Below are 16900 nucleotides of genomic sequence, written 5' to 3' on the forward strand. Positions count from 1 at the left end.
TAGATCTATAGTCTGAATCTCTATTTATTTATTCAAAAATTTACTTTCAATCACTGTCCTGTTAAATTGTCCAGTAAAACCTACCACCCCAGTGCAGAATTTAGTACATCACCATCAGCCAAACTGGTAACCTCCAAATATGTTGGACTGCAATTTCCATTATATTTCTCCCAGTATGGTCAACAGTTATGTTGCCTAGGGAAATATACAAACTACCAATTTCAGTCTGTGGATTCAATGTGCAAATGAAATTCCTATTTAGACTACAGTTCGGTTTCTTAGAAGTAAACATTATTGATTTTTGAGTATATATGATATCATTTGTTATTAGAGTCCAATCTGGTGGAATGCAATTTCACCAGATTGGACTCTTAATAGAATGAATTTCTAAATGGAAACCCCAGGCACCAGATAAAAGTTTTACTATAAATTAAAGTTATTTAACTTTTAATTAACAGCCTAGCTGCTTGTAGTTCTGGAATTAGACAACTTGGTCTTCTTAAATGTTTTTAATCATTTCTCTAATTTCAACCATTGATTTCTTGTTACAAAACTACTGCAGTTGCTAGCAATTTATGAACAAGAATGTCAGCTCTTGAAGTGGATGTATTACAGTCCCTAGCAACTGAAAATAACCTTAAGTCTTATTTCCTGGAGCTTGATAGCACCCATTAATGCATAATGTATATTGTAAGGAGGTATGCATATATTGAGAGGGGGGGAGGAAGGGAGGGAGAGAGGGGGAGGGAGGGAGAGGGAGGGAGGGAGAAAGAGAGAGAGATGCATGTAGGTGTACACATTATGATAATTCTTTTTTCATTTTTTTATTAAGTCATAGGGTATTACAAAATACTAATATAAATAGAAGAACAGTAGGAGGGGGGAGGTTAAAGGGGAAGTGAAGTGAGGGAAATAGGGGGGGAGAGAAAAAGAAGTATTGACTTCCAACTCTCTCTATTACAGTAAAATAAGGCATTAACATCAAAACACAGCTTTTTGCTTTGCCATAAGAGTATACACAAATCATTTCTATAAAGATCTATCAATCAAATCTGTAAAACCCAAAGTCAGAGTTATATTCTTTTCCACATCAAGCACGAAGTTCAGAAGCGATTTCCATGTGGAAACAAAAGTACTTATGTTCTTTTCTTTAATAAAAGTAGTCAGTTTTGCCATTTCCGCCAACTCCATCAACTTCCGCAACCATTCTTCCATGCTAGGAATTGAAATGTCCTTCCATTTTTGTGCATACAATAGTCTTGCTGCTGTCAAAATTTATGGTAATAAAGTTCCAAATTTTTTCCACAGTTCTTTTTCCATGAGACCCAAAAGGAAAAGTTATGGTTTCATTTTTATCTCCGTTTTCAGAATTTTCTGTATTAAAATATGAATCATACTTCAATTTTTTTGCTTTATCACACATCCACTATAAATGATAAAAAAGTTCCTTCTTTATTTTTACATTTCCAACATTCATTTGACAAGCCTTTATACATTTTGGATAATTTATCTGGTGTTAAGTCATACACCATCTTATAGAAATTCTCTTTTAGATTATAAAGTAATGTAAATTTTAAACCCTTTGTTCACATATTTTCCCATTGTTCAAGCATCACATTATATCCAAAATTCCTTGCCCACTGAATCATACAATATTTTACATATTCATTTTCCAAATTCAATTTTAATATCATTTTATAAATCTTAGCAATAATATGTTATCATTGCCACATAATGAAAGTTTCAATTCATTTTTACAAAGTCAAATCCGTAGCACTTTTTATCCAATTTAAACCTTTCTTTCATAAGTAAACCAATGGCAAACATAACTTCTGATTCAAATTCTTCCCTCGGCTTTAATATTGGGTCACCAGAGTTGAAAGATAAAATTTTACCATACATCAGCCAATCTGGCTTTGCCAACATTTCTTTTCTTGAAAAAGCTTCCTGTGGTGACACCCAAAGGGGCAGCTTTGTAGAGAGCCTAGTTTTATATTTATTCCAAACTCTTATTATGGCACGTCTAACAAAATGGTTATTAAAATTAACATTAACTTTACTTTTGTCATACCATGTAGCCATGACATCCAAACCTTAATTCATGGCCCTCTAAATCGAGTAGCCTCTTGTTCTGAAAGCTCACCCGTTCTTTTGCCCAGGTCAAACAACATGCATCAAAATACAATTTCGTATCTGGTAGACCCAACCCTGCCCCCTCTTTTCTTGGCATCTTGCAATAACTTATGTCTAATTCTTGGTTTTTTCCCTTGCCATATAAACTTAGAGATATCCATCTGCCATTGTTAAAATGTGTTGTCAGTTGTGAGTATTGGTAATGTCTGAAATAAAAAAAGCATCTTTGGTAAAACATTTATCTTAATTACAGAGATTCTTCCCAGTAGTGATAAATGCAATTTATCCCATCTTTGTAAGTCCTGTTTAATATCCCTGCAGAAAGGGACATAGTTATTTTCAAACAGTTTTATATTTGTATTTGGCAACATAACCCCTAAATATTTTACCTTTTTCTTGACCCTAAAACCTGACTTTTTATTCAATATATCACTATCCTGAGAAGACATAGGCTGAATCAGCATTGTTGCTTTCTGTTTATTTATTTTAAAACCTGCCAGAGCCCCAAATTCCTTCAAATTTCCATATCAAATATTCTATATTATTTTTTCAATCCTGTAGAAATACAAACAAATAATCAGCGAAGGCTCTCAATTTATAAACTTCTTTCTTAATATTTATATCTCTGATTTTGTCATCCTGTCTGATAATCTGTATTCAAGACTTCCAAAACCAAAGTAAACAGCAAAGGGTACAAAGGGCATCCTTATCTTATATCCTTTTGAATAGTTAAATCACCATTTATGAACATTTTTGCATTCTGTAATGTGTAAATTGCTTTAATTCTTTGCATAAAATTTACTCCAAAGCCCATTTCTTCCAGCATTTTAAACATAAAGCCCCAATTCAGGTTGTCAAAGGCCTTCTCTGCATCTAAAATTATGATAATTCTTAATGGAAAATGGAAATAAAGATGTTGTGATTCCGGCATCTGCTACAGGTTTTTTGAATGACAGCTCCAGCGAGGAGGACTTATATGAATCAGCAAGTTCTAACGATGAGGAGGAGATGAATGCATTTGATTTGCAAGATCGGCTTGAACCTTCAAACTCCTCCACCCTTCAATTAGGTGGTCAGCCGGGAACGGGTGATAATGAGGAACAAATGTTATCTTCAGGTGAAGAAGATGATAATTTGGATGATTGCTGGGTAGATGTCAGGACAAGACGTCTCCTGACAAGGAGGAACCAACGAGGTTACAGTAGGAGAGCAGACCAGCAATTAGACTAATTAGTTACTCTATAAAGGGAGAGATATGACTTTGCACTTTGTCCGGAACAAAGTGTCTATTTGCAAGAGAGAACTGAAGAGCACAGTTTGGAGGATTTTGATCTGAAATATCTTGTTGGGATTTGGATTTAATTCGTTGGAACTTCTACTTATTGGAATTATTTTGTGAAGGATTTTGATCTGAAGAATCTTGTTGAGTCTTGGATTTAGTTCGTTGGAACTTTTACTTATTGGAGCTATCTGTGAAAATTCCTGTTTGCTGCCTTTCTTTACAAGGACTGCTGCTTTCAGCCTTAACTGTTTATTTTAGAAGGTGGGACATAACATTTTTGTTCCGGACCTAACAGACCATCTTTGCAACGATGGATTCAACTCAAATGCAACAATTGGTGGAGCAGCAACAGATGCAAATAAATCAATTACTCCAGAGCAACGTATCCCTTCAAAATCAGGTAACACAATTATTATCGTTCGTTGCCAATTCTCAAACTGTTTCAGCTGCAGCTGGAGTTCCCCCTGCACCCCCTGTGAGAAAAATTCGATAGCTATGCCAGATAAATTTTCTGGGCAAACAGACATGTTTTCAACATTTTTGGGTCAGTGCCAATTGTATTTTTCTGTGAGGCCGGAGGATTTTCCAACCGATCGAGTTAAAATTGGCTTTATTATTAGTTTGTTAACCGGGCAGGCTGCCAAATGGGCTACTCCCTTATTAGTACAAGATAGTCCATTACTGGACGATTTCCAGGGGTTTATTCAACAGATGAACGTTATGTTTGAGAATCCAATTAAATCTCAAACTGTGGACAGAAAATTGAGGGATATTATTCAAGGTAAACATTCATTGCAAGAATACGTTGCAGAATTTCGCTTGTTGTGTATGGACTCCACCTGGAATGAACCAGCTCACATGGCAGCATTCCAAGAGGGTTTGTCCGACATTATCAAGGATGAACTAATTCATGCAGAGCGTGCTTCAACTTTGGACACATTGATTACTCAATGCTTACGTATTGAAGCTCGCCTACAACATCGTGGGTGTAAACGGACCGTTGCAGAGCCACCTGTGTTTCCTCGCTCACGCACCCCGTCTATGAGGGTTTTCCAATCCAGAATTCCAGCAGAGGAGCCGATGGAGATAGGCGCACTCCGCCCTCGTTTAACAGTTCAGGAACGATCGAGAAGATTTCAGGAAGGTTTGTGCCTTTATTGCGGGGTTCGGGACATTTTGCAAATTCCTGCACTCGGAAGGGGACTCGTGGACCTGTATCAAAACCCATTGCTGGTCCGTCGGAAACGGGGTAGGCCCGACCTCAGGGAAACCCTAGGTCGGGCACAGTATTCACTTTCATCTCAAATTGCTGAAGTTAATTCTGGCCCTCCTCGACATTTACTTTTGGACACTCGCATATTCTTGCAATCTCGGAAGGAGGGAATCCCTGCCGTGGCACTGGTGGATTCAGGGGCTACGACTAGCTTTATGGATTATGATTTCGTAAAACATTTCAAAGTTCCTTTAGTGCCTGTGAATCCCCCATGCAGGTGGAAACCGTGAGATGGGCGCGAACTCAAGTCGGGACCTATTCGCTTGCCACCCAACCACTGCGTATGCGTATTGGGGATCACGAGGAGGCGATAAGTTTTATATCACTTGAACCTCCATCTTCCTTTGGTGCTCGGAGTATCCTGGCTGCGTCTACACGATCCGTTGGTGGCTTGGGCGCAGAACGCTGTTTCTTTTCCAAGCTTGCAATGTGTGGACCACCTGAGACATGTCTGTGCAGGCCAACATATTGTCGCTTCTGCTGCCTCGATTCCTTCAGAGCTGTCGGATTTCCCGATGTTTTCAGTGAACAGGAGGCAGATCAATTACCACCACATCGTGTTTATGACTGTCCCGTGGATTTGATACCGGACGCTCCATTACCAAAGGGAGGTTGTATTCTTTGTCTGAGCCTGAACTAGTTGCACTTCGAGAATTTTTGAATAAAAATCTAGCTCGGGATTTATTCGACCTTCGTCATCCCCTCTTTCAGCACCCGTTCTCTTTGTCAAGAAGAAGTCGGGAGAACTTCGCTTTGTTGTGACTATAGACGCTTAAATGCTATCACTGTGAGAAATAGCTATCCTTACCGCTCATCTCCGAATTGTTGGAGCGGTTACGGGAAGCTACAATTTTCACGAAACTTGACTTACGTGGAGCTTACAATTTGGTTCGGATGCGTAAGGGAGACGAGTGGAAGACGGCTTTTGGCACTCGTTATGGTCATTTCGAGTACACCGTTATGCCATTTGGTTTGACCAACGCTCCTGCTGTATTTCAACATTTAATGAACGATATCTTTCGAGACATGTTGGATAAGTTTGTTGTCATATATTTGGACGACATTTTGATTTATTCAAAATCTAAAGAGCAACATCTTCAGCAGGTGCGTCAAGTGCTTCAGCGTCTTCGGGAACATAAACTTTATGCTAAATTAGAAAAATGTTTTTTTTCAGTCGTCTATCGAATTCTTGGGACACATTATTTCTCCTGTGGGCATTGCTATGGACCCCAAAAAGGTTGAGGCGTTGTGTAGTTGGGAAGCTCCTCGTCGGGTTAAAGATGTGCAACGACTTTTAGGATTTGCCAACTATTATCGGACTTTCATTCCAGGTTTTGCGAAGATAATGGATCCCATAACCCAGCTTCTTTGTAAGAAGGTTCCATTTGTGTGGGGGCCTCCACAACAACAGGCTTTTGACACTTTGAAAAAGCATTTATAACTGAACCCATATTGAAGCATCCTGATCCGGATCGCCCATTTGTGGTCGAGACAGATGCTTCTAATGTCGCTATCGGAGCAGTGCTGTTACAAGCTTCGGAGGATGGCGCTCTTTTGTTTCCTTGCGCTTATTATTCTAGGAAGCTTACAGCTTCGGAACGCAACTATACCATTTGGGAAAAAGAGTTGTTAGCTATTAAGGTTGCTTTTGAGACTTGGAGACATCATTTGGAGGGAGCTCGACACAAGGTGGAGGTTCGGACAGATCATAGGAACCTGGAACATTTGACCACGGCTAGGAAATTGAATCAAAGGCAGATTCGTTGGTCGTTATTTTTTGCCAGATTTAATTTCTCGGTTATTTACGCCCAAGTGGTCAGAACCGGAGGGCGGATGCATTATCTCGGAAACCGGAGTATACTTATGCCGAAGATCCTCTTCCTTTACGGACAGTGTTACCACCGGAATCTCTAGCCGTACTGCAGGAACCGGTAGATTTACGGGCCCAACTACGAGAGGCGCAACGTTTGGATGTGTGGACGCAGCAGAGACGGGAGGACATTGGCCCAACTTCTCCATGGTCTTTTGAAGACGATCTGCTTCGATATCGGGGTTTATTATATGTGCCTACCAGACCGTTGAGGGCTCTCATCATGACACAATGTCATGATAACCCAGCCGCTGGTCATTTTGGATTACACAAGACCTTGCATTTGGTCACTCGGACTTTTTGGTGGCCTCGAGTTCGTCATGATGTGTCTTCTTACGTCGCTTCTTTGCGTTCAATGTAGGCAAGCGAAAGCAGCATCCGGTGCACCTCCTGGACTTTTGCAACCCTTGCCGACTCCAAGTAGACCATGGGGAGCGATCTCTATGGACTTTCTGACACATTTACCGTCTTCATCGGGTTCACAACAGTGCTTGTGGTAGTGGATATGTTGACTAAAATGGCCCATTTCATTCCCTGTCGGAAATTACCATCGTCCCGCACTACGGCTCAGTTATTTTTGCAACATATCTTCCGTCTACATGGACTGCCTGATAGAGTGGTTTCTGATCGTGGGGTCCAGTTTACGGCAGAATTTTGGAAACAGTTAATGGCGGCTTTGCAAGTGAAAGTATGTTTAGCGTCAGCGCACCATCCAGAAACTGATGGCGGGACGGAGAAAGTGATTGGGATTCTTACTCAATATTTGAGATGTTTTGTTAATTTGCGACAAAACGATTGGGTGAAATACCTCCCGTTAGCAGAATTCGTTTAACAACTCGCAGCATACCTCCACCCGTGTCACGCCATTTTTGCAAATATGGGTTATCATCCGCGTTTCTTCCCATTAACTATGATGGATTCCCGGTTCCTGAGACCCGAGAGTTTTTGGAAGAACTACACAGCAGTTCGCCGTCTACTGATACAACAATTGAACAAGGCAAAAGAAGATTATAAGCGGTTTGCAGATCGGTCCCGTCGAGATACACCTCCGTTAGTTGTGGGTGATAAAGTGTGGCTATCTACAAAACATCTGAAGGTCGATCGCCCTATTAGAAAACTTGATCATCGGTTTATTGGTCCGTTCCCGATTGAGGCAGTTATTAATCCCGTGGCATACCGCCTCACTTTGCCACGATCCATGCGTATTCACCCGTCTTTCATCGATCTCTTTTGATTCCTGATTCTTCTGTTTGTCGATTACGTGATTCTGCTGAACCGGGTCCGTTATCATTGCCTTCTGAGGAGCCTGCTGTTGGCGATACGGTGGTCGGCGTCCTTGATTCCCGTTGGTTCAAAGGTCGCTTCCAGTATTTGGTCAGGAGGAGGGTAGATGACTCGGAGGTTTGTTCCTGGACGGATGCGTCTACACTTCATGCTTCGGATCTGCTTGAGACTTTCATGTACGCTCCCTTGAAACCGCATCCAGATCGCCAGACCCGGGGAAGGGCCCTGCGGTGAGGATAGTGTTGTGATTCCGGCATCTGCTACAGGTTTTTGAATGACAGCTCCAGCGAGGAGGACTTATATGAATCAGCAAGTTCTAACGATGAGGAGGAGATGAATGCATTTGATTTGCAAGATCGGCTTGAACCTTCAAACTCCTCCACCCTTCAATTAGGTGGTCAGCCGGGAACGGGTGATAATGAGGAACAAATGTTATCTTCAGGTGAAGAAGATGATAATTTGGATGATTGCTGAGTAGATGTCAGGACAAGACGTCTCCTGACAAGGAGGAACCAACGAGGTTACAGTAGGAGAGCAGACCAGCAATTAGACTAATTAGTTACTCTATAAAGGGAGAGATATGACTTTGCACTTTGTCCGGAACAAAGTGTCTATTTGCAAGAGAGAACTGAAGAGCACAGTTTGGAGGATTTTGATCTGAAATATCTTGTTGGGATTTGGATTTAATTCGTTGGAACTTCTACTTATTGGAATTATTTTGTGAAGGACTTTGATCTGAAGAATCTTGTTGAGTCTTGGATTTAGTTCGTTGGAAATTTTACTTATTGGAGCTATCTGTGAAAATTCCTGTTTGCTGCCTTTCTTTACAAGGACTGCTGCTTTCAGCCTTAACTGTTTATTTTAGAAGGTGGGACATAACATAAAGATATGGAAGAACTGTTAGCTGATAAAATATGTAAATGCCATCTTGACCCTGAATACATATTTCATTTCTTCACTCTTCTACATTTCCCACATCTGCACCTTCATTTTTTTGTCCTTAAGGAAGATCGTTTCTTTTAGGACTGCTCATAACTATAGGCACCTCGATAATATAATCATTAGGAATCACTAGCAACCACCTCTTATTTCGGATCTATAGGATCCCATTCAAAAGGCATGCTATGAATATGTAACTGCCTTTAATACTACTTTTGGCAAATTTGAATACACACAGTGAATACATACAGTTTTGGATTGGTTAATTGTGATGTGGTCTCAGATTTAAAAATAATACATATTCTGCTGTGTGGCCACGTATAGTGTACCTGAATGAGATTTTTTTTTTTTTAGAAGAGCCATCTTCAAAAAGACATATCAGAAATGTCTTAGAGTCACTTCACAAACACAAACATTTTGCTAAGTTGAAAAAATAAGTTTACTCCTCCTCAATTAACTGTTTGGATTACCAAATCCCTACAAAAGATCTGATTAAAAGTGATTAAGGCACCAGGCTGGAAACCAAGAGTCTGTGAGTTCTAGTCCTACCTTAGACGTGAAAACTGCCTGGTAACTCTGGACCAGTGATTCAACCCTGTAATTGTTATTGTAGGGGAAAGCGAGGACAAAGGAATATTAGGTATGCTCGCCACCTCATTATTTATAAAAATAAAGGTAGGAGAACAATCTAAACCAGGGACTTGGCAAGTTTAAGACTGTGCCAAGGTTGGAGACCCCTGATCTAAACAATCTAAATTGGTATCAAATTGATCCTGCAAAAGTACAGTTCATTCTTTCATGGTGGGAACCTAAAAATGTCAATGATGCCCAGTGTTTTGTAGACTTTGCAAAGTAGAAAGGTCATCTCTAATTTTATAGACCACACAATGCTATTTTCTCAATTTTTAAAGAAGGTATATAAGTTCAGGTGGTCTACTCAAAGGCGAGCAGTGGTTCAACATCTGAAAATTATTTTTCTTCCTGACTGCTCAGACATCCTGAGCATCTCAAGTCTTTTTATCAAACAGATGCATCAGATGCAGCATTAGAAACCCTTCTCCTCCAAGCATCAAGGGGAGAGTGGATATTTTCTGCCATGTGCTTTTTTATGGCAGAGTGCTTCTCGCAGATGAAGGGAACTATGATATTTTCAAAGGAATAGCTTGCAATAAAATCTGAATTCCAGCAAAAGAAACATTTCTTGGAGAGCAATTCATCCACTGCAAGTATGCATGGATCACAAATATTTGGAACACCTACAAAAAGTACCTACAATCCTCATGTCCCATTAGACACACCTTTTTCCTATTTATTTATGTTCCTCGTTCATAAAGACATTACTCGATCCACTGTCATCTAAATCTGAATATGATCTTTCATCTCCATTTTCCCAGCTATTATCCCAAAGCTAAGCAACTTTGCCACAACCCAAGAACAGACCCCCAGATACCAGAAATATTGGGAAGCAATAGATCTGTTAGAGTAACTCAATAACAGGGCTGATATGTCCATGTTCCAATGGATGTGAAAATTTTACTTTCATCTGTGAATGATGAACAGTTGCTTTGCAAGTGTCATGTATATAGCATGTTTCCCTTGCTATAAGGGAAGAGATACAGTATTACAATTCTGCCATGACATGTAAATTTCTGGTCATATTTACATTTTTGCTTTACCCTCTCTTTTTACTCTTGGGGTCTTGGGACTTCTGATGGATTTTATTACTGATCTTTCTCCTATACTGGCTTATACAACCATTTTTGTGCAAGCGGGTTTGTTTACCAAGATATTTTATTCCTTACAAAGCCCTTTCATCAGCTCAGAAACTGGAGCAACTTTTTCTATGCATTTCTATAAGTAGGAGCTTAGTCAATCGCATCAAATTGGATTATGGATCTCAAATTATAACCAAGTTTTGGAAGGTCCTCTTCTATCTATGGGATATTCAGATTCATTTGTCATCTTGCACAATCCACCCACTAATGGAGTAAATCAATTATTAAAACAGTACTTGAGGTGCTGTGTCTCTTATCAGCAAAACAAAAAAAACCTGCTGACTTTTATTTGCAGAATTTAACTTAATAAATTCCTCCACAGTCCTGTCTCTGTGGCACAGATATGACATAGTTGCATACAGACAATAGGACAATTGTCTTACAATACAGACAATTGCAATAAGAGATCTGGTGTTGCTCTCTACTACATTTTTATCTTCTGCCTGTTAATCTGTAAACTTGGACTTGAAATTTATTGGCTCCTTCTGTTACTCAGAATTGACCTAGTGGCCTTCTGTTTGTATCATGAAATTTTATCTAGTCTTCCATCATAGTTGCTTGTTTATGAGGAGCCCCCTTCCCCCAACCCTATCTTGGTGGATGAGGAAGAAAAAATTGAATGTGTTTTAGATTCTAGATGTAGAAGGAGATGTTTGAAATATTTTATTCATTGGAAGCGCTCCCCTGAATCTGAGAGATTGAGGGAGAATGCAACAGATGTTCTTTCTCTGTACCAGTTCCATCTGAAATCCCTGAAGAAGACTCATTCTCCGTCATCTATGACCACTATCAATAGATAGTAAACCCCAGGATGAGGACCACATCATGATTCCTACCACAATAAAATCTCCAGTACTGGTTTACAAGAATGGGTGAGAAATTTCCACCCATCTATCTGATTCTTTGGAAGAAAACATGTCTGTTGACATTGAGTAACTGCCAAGCAAAGGTGGGGGAATGGGTTTGTACTGGTTTCTCATGGCAATATGTCTGCAAAGAGAGATTAGTTCCAGAAGGAGAAATAGGGCAAAGAAAAACAGACACAAGGTTGGCAAAAGCAAGCAACTTTACTGTTGGCAGATGAAAGAGATAGTAAAAATAACATATCCAGGAAGGAAAAGAGTATAAGAAAGAAACTCAAAATAATCCTGTCTTGATTCTGTTTCATATAAGAGGGGGAAAGGGAAATTATGCAGACTTCCAAAATTATGTTATTTTAACTTAGAACAATGAGGTAGAATACCAGTAGTTCTTGCAATGTCTGTTTCCTAACCTAACCAACTTTGAAGGACTGATGCCCTTGCAATATAAAACCAGTTATTAATAGAAGCATTGATGGAAGTATTGATATTCTGGATTACTTTGAAACTCATCAGCTTGCAATGCAAAAATATTCTAGGGCAGGGGTCCCAACCCCCGGTCTGTGGACTGGCATCGGTCCACTGCATGCCAGAAACTGGACCACACAAACAAGCGAAGCCCCATCCTTGGGATGCAGGATGCATGAAACCATGCACCCTCCAGTCTGTGGAAAAATCTCTCTCCATGGAACTAGTCCCTGGTCCTCAAAAAGCTGAGGGCCATTGTTCTAGGGTCTATCATTGAAAATATGAATATAATCTTCACATATTTATGCAGAAATCAAATTCATGGAGTTCTGTGGTTTGGAAAAAGAAGAAAGAGTCATATTGAAAAGCATCTGATCCAACCTAACTCCAGGATTTAAAATCCAGATTAGGCTACTGTTTGTGGCCCTTCTTACATGGGCACCAATATGGGCTCTCCACTCACCAGCTGTACTAGATGCCATTTCTTTTTGCCTATGTTTTGGTAACAGTGTTTTATCATATTTAATGTGTGAGTTGCTTAGAGAATCACTGAATGACAAGCAGTTTGTAAATATATTAAATAAAGCATCAATTAAAAATAATAAACTCATAAAAACAAAGGTCATTAGTCACCCTTAGAGAATAAAAAGTTCATAAAAATAAATCTGCATATTTTCTGAACATTGTGTATAAAGGAAACATTTCATCAGACAATCATCCACCCTAAATTGATCTCTCTCAACATGCCATTTACTATAAATGAGAATATCTGGAAGAGCATCCCCAAAATATGCATCACAAACCTATTTAACTAATATACCAAGGTAAAGGTAAAGGTTACCCCTGTCCAGTTGTGTCCAACTCTAGGGGGACGATGCTCATCTCCAAACAGCCAGCATTGTCTGAAGACATTTCTGTGATCATGTGGCCACCATAACTATACATTGGGGCTCATGAAATACTAATATTCCTAACAGACAGGAAGCAGCAGATGAAGCTAGGAGGAATCACACCCGATATCTGTACAATCAGCACAGCCCCCCCCCAAGGCTGTGTGCTTTCTCCACTTCTCTTCTCCCTATATACCAATGACTGCATCTCAAACGATCCATCTGTTAAAATACTGAAGTTTGCTGATGACACAACAGTGATTGGTCTCATTCAAGACAACGATGAATCTGCATACAGACAGGAAGTTATACAACTTGCCTCGTGGTGTAACCGGAACAATCTGGAACTGAACACATTCAAAACCGTGGAAATGGTGGTAGACTTTAGAAGAAACCCTCCTATACTACCACTCTTACAATACTAGACAACACAGTATCAACAGTAGAGACCTTCAAATTTCTAGGTTCTACTATATCACATGACCTAAAATGGATACCTAACATCGAAAACATCATCAAAAAAGCACAACAAAGAATGTTCTTTCTGCCCCAACTCAGAAAGCTCAAACTGCCCAAGGAGCTGCTGATACAGTTCTACAGAGGAATTATTGAGTCTATCATCTGCACCTCTATAACTGTCTGGTTTGGTTCTGCAACCCAACAGGACAGGCACAGACTTCAGAGGACAATTAGGACTGCAGAAAAAACAATTACTACCCACCTGCCTTCAACTGAGGACCTGTATACTGCATGAGTCAAAAAGAGTGCTGTGAAAATATTTACAGACCCCTCACATCCCAGACATAAACTGTTTCAACTCCTTCCCTCAAAACGATGCTATAGATCATTGCACACCTGAACAACTAGACACAAGAACAGTTTTTCCCCGAAAGCCATCACTCTGCTAAACAAATAATTCCCTCAACCCTGTTCAACTATTTACAAAGTCTGCACTACTATTACTGTTAATTTTCTCATCACTCCTTATCACCCATCCCCTCCCACTTGTGACTGTATGACTGCAACTTTGTCGCTGGTATACTTACGATTTATATCGACTGTTTTCTAGTATGATTGATTGCTTATTGTACCCTATGACTATCATTAAGTGTTGTACGTTATGATTCTTGATTCTTAATGAATGTACCTTTTCTTTATGTATACTGAGAGTATTTACACCAACACAAATTCCTTGTGTGTCCAATCACACTTGGCCAATAAAGTATTCTATTCTATTCTATTACATTCCCATCAAAGTGGTACCTATTTATCTACTTGCATTTGCATGCTTTCAAAATCCAAATTAAGCAGGAGCTGGGGCAAGTAACGGGAGCTCACCCCATCAAGCAGCATTCAGGTCTTGAACCTGGGTTGTCAGTTTTCCAGCTGACAAGCTCAGTATCTTTAACTGCTGAGCCATCACACCTCAAATAATATATATAAGAAGGACAATTATTTGGAGGAGAAAAATACTTTGGCCAAATTCTAATATTTTCAGCAGTGAAACAAGACTGTTTTAGGTTATTCCTATGGTTTATTTCTCTGTTTAAATTCAAATCACTTTAGTTAAATAGTGTCAGCTTGACTTATTTTCCATACCATGGAAATCTATATATCAATAATTAACATTTCTTTTAACTAGCAGTAGTAACACTTTAGAATATAAAAGAATACTTTATTTGCAATCTCTTTCACTTGCCCAGTTCAACTTCATTAGACCTTTGTCCTCACTTCCTGGGTCAGATTTTATTGCTCAAGGGAGAGAGAAAATGTGATATCTGCATATTTTCTCTTACTCATTACTTTTTAATTAAAATGTTATAACCCTGCTTCATTATGATGTTGCTTCACTGTCTGCAACTCCTTTCTCCTTCCTCAACTATAATATACAAAGTGGGTGCTGAATCTGATCACTTACTCAATCATGACTACAAAGCCAAAATCCAGACTCCAAATAGTTTATTTGTAAAGGTCTGCAGAGGCTGGGCAATCACCCAAAGGATATGTGGGCCATGCTCCAAGTTTACTGCCAAATACAAGCTATATCTATTTTACAGAAACAAAGAAGCTCAAATTACAGATTATTGGTTGCAAGGCAGGTGTCAAGCAACGCCATATACAGAGGCAGATGAAGTAATGGTAAGATTAGCATGTGTATTATATTTTAGAAAAAAATATTCATAGAGCAATTTCTTGTCTCTATTGTGCTGTGTAGCAGACTGTGCTATGTGTCCCTACTTTATGTCCATTATGGCACAACTCTAAGCAAACACAAAATTCTCTATCTACCTACACCATTTAATCACATTGAATGCCTGCCTTCTTTTGCCTCTTTCTATAACACTGCAATATCCACTGCACTAGCCAGCACCTCAAAAGCAATTGCTATTCCCTCTGGAGTTTTGTGACTTCTCAAAATGACCTGAGTATCATGGCAAGGGAAACATACATTAAATCTTATATTTGACTTGGAAGATTAAAATTTTTCTATTGCTTTCTAGTACTTAAGTAGTGCAGGTAGTTAACATATGACCATAGTGGAGCCAGCTTATTACAATCATATGTCATAATAGTTGTTGTGGCCTTTTTTGTCATGTTAAGTGAACACCATGTTTGTTAGGCAAGCCAATGGTTCTTTATGGGTATGGTTGTGCCAAAAACCAGAAGTTAAGTGCCAGTTGTTGGTGAAACCATTGTAAAATGCACTCACATTACCATGGAACTCTACAAATGGATGTAACTGCAGCTGTGTTGCCGGATGCCCAGTTCAGTCACGTGACCTGAAAGAGCACCCAAACTTCAGAACTTTAAAACCAGATCATAAGTCACCTTTTTCGTGATGGTTGTAACTTAAAATGGTTGCTAAGCAAACCGGTTATAAGTCAAAACCTATCTATAATGCAATCATCAATTATATAGCCCTATACCCACAGCTCATCTAATTCCTTGGTTTTGTTACCTGCTGTTGAACAGCTCTGGATAACCTGCTCCTTTTTTCCCCAGCTCTCAATGATCAGTCAATAATAGTGCAGTATAATCTCCAAGTCCATGTATAAATAACAATGTAGCATGGAACGGAGAAGCATGTTAGTTCTTCTCTGCAATAGAAACAGTATCTCTACCCTAGAAGGGAGAACCAGCGTGTAAATGTGTGTGTTTATGCTTGTGTATATATTGTGTGCAAGTGTAAGCATATATGTGCTACATAAATACATACATACATACATACATACATACATACATACATACATACATGTTCTGTCTCACCTTTCCTCTTTCCCAAAAGATGAAAGAGTACAAACTCACACAAACACAGGCAGGCAAGCTGGCTCGGACTTCGCAGAGTTAATTCTTTGGAACTGATAATATTCTTGGCATTCCAACACGTCCTGCCTGCCAAGTCCGAACTGATAGCAAATAAAATTTTACTCACAGAAAATCACAAGGCAGTCCGCAAAGAAAATCTGAAGTAAGGTTAAACTTTGTCACGTACAAAGTTTCAGGAGAAAACACACCCACTTTTATCCCCTGTGGGGTGTGGCTCAATGACTCAGCTCACTCTCTGACCCTCCCACGCCTCCTACGTTGCTGCTCACGTTTCTCCCTACGACGCTGCTTAGGACTGAGCCAACACTCTTCCTCTTTACTCCCTGTCAGGGGCTGCTCCAATATGCCTTCCTCCTGATTAATCTCAGGCTGTTCCTCTCGGTTGTCTGATGGAACCTGAGGCATTATCAGGGAGGAAGGTCCTGGGGAGGAAGGCATTGCCAGAGAGGAAGGTCCTGGGGAGGAAGGCATTCCCAGTTCCTCCTCCTCATCTTCCAGGTCCTCTTCCTCTGACAGCATAGGCTCAGGAATCGGGGCCACAACACATGCATACATACATACATACATGTCTCAATTTAATGGGCAACACATGTGACCTTTAAAGCCCCAAAAAATCATTTGTTCATCTCAGAATACATAACAAGGATGTGATACCTTTGTTTCACCACCATGTGGCAGAATGTACAAACTAGTGAGATTCACTGTATTAAAATTAGTCTGCAATATTGCCTTCCTTTTCAAGATAGTGCAATCTTTTTCCCATCCTTCTGTAATAATTTTATTCCTATTTAGGCTACTG

General features: G+C 39.6%; 1 long non-coding RNA gene across 1 annotated transcript; it reads right to left on the bottom strand.

Annotated features, from left to right (window-relative positions):
• Nucleotides 1-1016: 1016 nt before the first annotated feature.
• Nucleotides 1017-16216, bottom strand: LOC148130170 (uncharacterized). Its single transcript, XR_015750214.1, has 3 exons — nt 16042-16216; nt 15734-15897; nt 1017-1374 (listed from the first exon to the last, which is right to left on the bottom strand). It is a non-coding gene; the product is annotated as an uncharacterized LOC148130170 (long non-coding RNA).
• Nucleotides 16217-16900: the final 684 nt, after the last annotated feature.

Source organism: Notechis scutatus, chromosome 6 (assembly GCF_049901735.1).
Source record: "Notechis scutatus isolate UNSWTSFEM ecotype Mainland chromosome 6, rNotScu1.2, whole genome shotgun sequence".
Classification (NCBI taxonomy): Eukaryota; Metazoa; Chordata; class Lepidosauria; order Squamata; family Elapidae; genus Notechis; species Notechis scutatus.